Source organism: Lissotriton vulgaris, chromosome 5 (genome assembly GCF_964263255.1).
Source record: "Lissotriton vulgaris chromosome 5, aLisVul1.2, whole genome shotgun sequence".
NCBI lineage: Eukaryota > Metazoa > Chordata > Amphibia > Caudata > Salamandridae > Lissotriton > Lissotriton vulgaris.
In genome coordinates, this window is record NC_141693.1 from 1,056,359,213 (window position 1) to 1,056,363,276 (window position 4,064).

The 4,064-nt window shown below is 39.8% G+C and overlaps 1 pseudogene across 1 annotated transcript; it reads right to left on the reverse strand.

Moving 5' to 3' along the window:
* Window positions 1-2,878: 2,878 nt before the first annotated feature.
* On the reverse strand, window positions 2,879-3,830 carry LOC147711995 (putative divalent cation/proton antiporter TMEM165 pseudogene; annotated as a pseudogene). The gene has a single exon (XR_015295732.1). The product of XR_015295732.1 is annotated as a putative divalent cation/proton antiporter TMEM165 pseudogene (transcript).
* Window positions 3,831-4,064: the final 234 nt, after the last annotated feature.

Genomic DNA, 4,064 nt, shown 5'->3' on the forward strand with positions numbered 1-4,064 from the left:
AGGAACTGAATCTAAACAAAACTGAGGTAGCAGTTTTTTTGTCAGATGATCCGCCACCCGTGTGCGGCTAAAGTTGCCTTAGGAAATTTTGTTTACAGTGCTCTCCATTGAGAGTTGGATTGCATCCTGTTGATGCACTTATGTTGAACTTCTTGTGCAAAGAGGCAGGAAGATTAGTGCCTCAGTATTTTGTCGACTTTGATGTCACGTGATTATGTTGAGAGGCGTGGTTCAAAGCCTCTGGGATTTGTAGTTTTTATGAATATGTTTACTGTTTTTTCATTGGCTGCTGTATTTGGTGCAGTAAAGATTGAGAAGCATAATCCTCGCCTCTGTGTCCTTAATAGAATCTAAAATTCTTGTTGCGTAAGCTGGAATATTTTATATTCACTGATATCATGGAAAAGAAGGAACTGCTTCCTTGAGCATACCAATAACACCCAAGAGGAGTGGCAAAAATGTTCTGTGCACTCAGGATTCCCCCTGTAAGCATTCAATGAAAGACCCTTTTTTTAAGCTTACACTAATATTACACCTCCGAATAAACTCTGTGGTCACACTTCACATGCACCCCATGAACATTGTCAGCATGATACACAAACCCAGCCATCGTAACTGCGAAACGTAATGGCCAAGTACTGTAAAAATGACTCTGTATAAACAGCTTGTTCGAAACAGGCCACAAGAACACTACAAAACACTGTGAAACACAGTAAGCAGTTACCATCGCCCTGTTCTATAAAAACTGTTTGTGCACGCATTCAAGTCATCTCTACCTATTCTTAGGTTATGCACCCCGCAAATGCAACCTACAAACACGCTACCTACAATACCTTAGTCTTAACACTGAGCATGCACAGCGGAAAGCATTGCTTGATGCACGCAATTGTAGACTGTAAATGTATTTATATAGCGCGTACGACCCCGGACAAGGTTAGTTCATGCTTTTTAGATAAGTAGCTCGCTATTCTGGAACACCAATTCATGCATGCTTTTTGCAAATGCACACAGCACGTCTCAGACAAGTTACGAACCAATAATTAAATATGCAGACGGTAGACGTGTGTCACTCACAGACAAACAGACTCAGAAAAACACAAACAAGTGTGCTGTGAAGGTAAGCACATGCACATGCAAGGCACATAATGTACACATTGCTAGCAAGCACATTACGGAAATAATGAAGACATATGAGGTGCTTAAAATGTTTAAAAATATAAAGCAAATTCCCCAAGCTGGACAGAATGAATTACGGATTCTCTGCGGCCGGGATGAAAAATGATACCGACAACCTGATCGCCACCTGGGAACGTAGAGACCAATCATACTGCAAGTGAAAATGAAGTTATCAGGCAGCAGAACATTATAATTTAGTGAGGAGACAGAACATTATATGGGGATAAACTGTGATGTATTTGAGACAACACATCTGTAACATTTATTGAAGCACGGAAAAGAGTACAAGGTAATTCCCAGATATACAACAGTCAACAGATCACGTTGGAAAATCCCTGGTATTGTACTTCAGCCATCTCAATGCTCTATGTGCATTTATCAGAGTAGTAGCTTGGATTGTCTACCTTACAGTAAAATAATCTGTTTCTGTTATCTGCTGAACAAATTGACAGCTAGTGACATTTACTCCACCCTGACGTCGATATTAGAACATTAAAATGTTGGTAGCTCGGCTGTCCCCAGAAGGGTGGGGGAAGAAGGGAACTATTCTAAGATAGGTTATTATTACTTAACAAACACAAGAGCTATAGTGCCAATTGTGTCAAAATTCTAGTAATACATGTCTTGGTATTCAAATAGATTGTTTTTAGAATATGTATGCCCCTAACACAAGGTCATGTTTATGTATTTAATGAATTCTCACATACAGCCAGTTTCAGTCTACTCATACCGTCAATTGTCTATTTTCCATGAATTTGAGTTGTATGGACAGAAGTGTGTAACTGACTATACTTTTAGAAATAAAACCTACCTAGACTGCGCTGCAGTCAAAGAGAGTGCCCATCAAACACCTTTCAAGTAGTTCATATTGTACACGGCAAAGCCAAGAGATGACACATCCTATTTCTCTAATGATCTGAAGTTATATGGAGAAAGAGACATAATTGATGGATAGGGTCAAGAAATATCTGGAAAGGCTGAGCTAGGCTAATCAGTAAAGAGCAAAGAGCAAAAGTTTTCATAATAAGAGAATACTGAAAATATGAAATTCATCACATGTAAATTGATTTCCTGCATGCTCAATATGTATCTCTTAAAACCTGGCAGGAGTTTAGTGTTCTGTGACTCGACAAGCTCAGCCCTACAAAAGGTATGCAATACTATGCAAAAAATTAGGTTGTCACTTTTTCAGAGACTGCAATGTAAGTACTTTCTAGATTATATTTGCAGAATGTCTAAAGAAAATATACAAAGAGATCTGGACTTTTATAGCTTTACATCACCTCAAAGAAAAAATAGAATTTTGTCAAATATTGGCACTTAAAAATTGTTGCATTTGTTTTTACCAACAATATAAAAGAAATAAGCACAGTATGGCAAAACACTTTTAGATAACATTGTGGAAAACTGAAGTGGTAGAACATTTTAAATCATACACTCCCAAACACTACCCACCACCCTCTCCTCCCAAAAAACACAATTAAAATCAAAACAAACACCTAAGTCCATGCTCTTTCTTGTTTTGCAGATAAGTAAGGAACTGACAAAGGCTTTCAATACAAAAATCTGACCGGCTGTACAGCATTTCTTTCTTGAACCATTGCTCATATAAGTATGCTATTCTGTACACTATATACAGCAGAACATTGTAAAATGGGTGTCGTCAAGATCCCAGTCAATACAACATCTGACAACAAGTTCGTTAAAATCCAGACTCCGGGCTTATAAAAAGTGCAGAAAAGGCAAAAACGAGGAAAACAATTCCACCAATAATGGTCACATTTTGCACAGATTTTTTTTTGCACTATCATTCGTCCTCCAATAACTGCTAGACCTGTACACAAGTAATGTCCTATTGTTCCACCAACTGCCACACCAAAGGGATCCTCTCGAGCAGCCAAAACAGAAAACAATTGTTGTAAGCTATGAACGATCTCCCCACTCTGCTAAAACGTTAAAGTAAAGGCGTGAAGAAATATTGGAGAGATAAAATGTTGCCACTTTCTCGTTCTAGAACTTGTGCTGCCTCCCATTTCTACATTTTTAGGGCCATTAAGCAATTTTTATCTCTGAAATTCTTCATCTTTTGTTTTAATTTCTGCTTGCACTTCCTCCAGCTCTTCTTGACCTTCATCAGGGCTCATCTTCAAACCTTCTCGAAGCACCCTTAGCCCAAAAGTAGCAAATAACACTGTGGACACATAGTATGTGTGTATTCTAGGAATAACTGTAGTCGGGTAACCAAATTAAACCGATAAACATGTCATCAGGCCTAATGCAAGCAGAGCACCTGCCAAAACAGTCAAACAATTATAACACATTGCCATGATAGCAGCAATTAAGAAAGTCTTATCTCCAAGTTCCGAAACAATGATGACGGATATAGTGACCACAAATGCATGGATAAGTCCCAAGTTATCTGCGTTTGGAGTGTCTTAAACTTCATGGTGCACTGGAGGATGCAGGGTGGGCACTTTCTCTGCGCGGCCCTTCGGGGGTGGCTCGGGCTTGTGTTACGATTGGGCAGTGGGTGGTTGTGGCTCCTTATTTCCGTGTCCCCCGCCGCCATCTTCTTGGATGGCGACCGCCAGCCCAGGCAGTGTCAGGGGTAGCAGGAGAAGGAAGCGCAGGACTGATGTGGGAAGAATGTGCATTTTTGAGGCCAGTTGCGAGACTGCTCCACAGGATTTCTCAATAGTTAGCCGGGGAAAAATGGGATTTGGCTGGTCTTCAATGGCTATTACTCAGTACCCATGCTCTTTTCCCTCAACCAGTGTCAACACACAAGCAATCAACTTCCCATCGGTGCACAGTGCAACTTCCAGCGTTATGTTTACCTCAAATATCTATGATAATATATATACAACTTTCCTTTAAAAAAAAGTCTT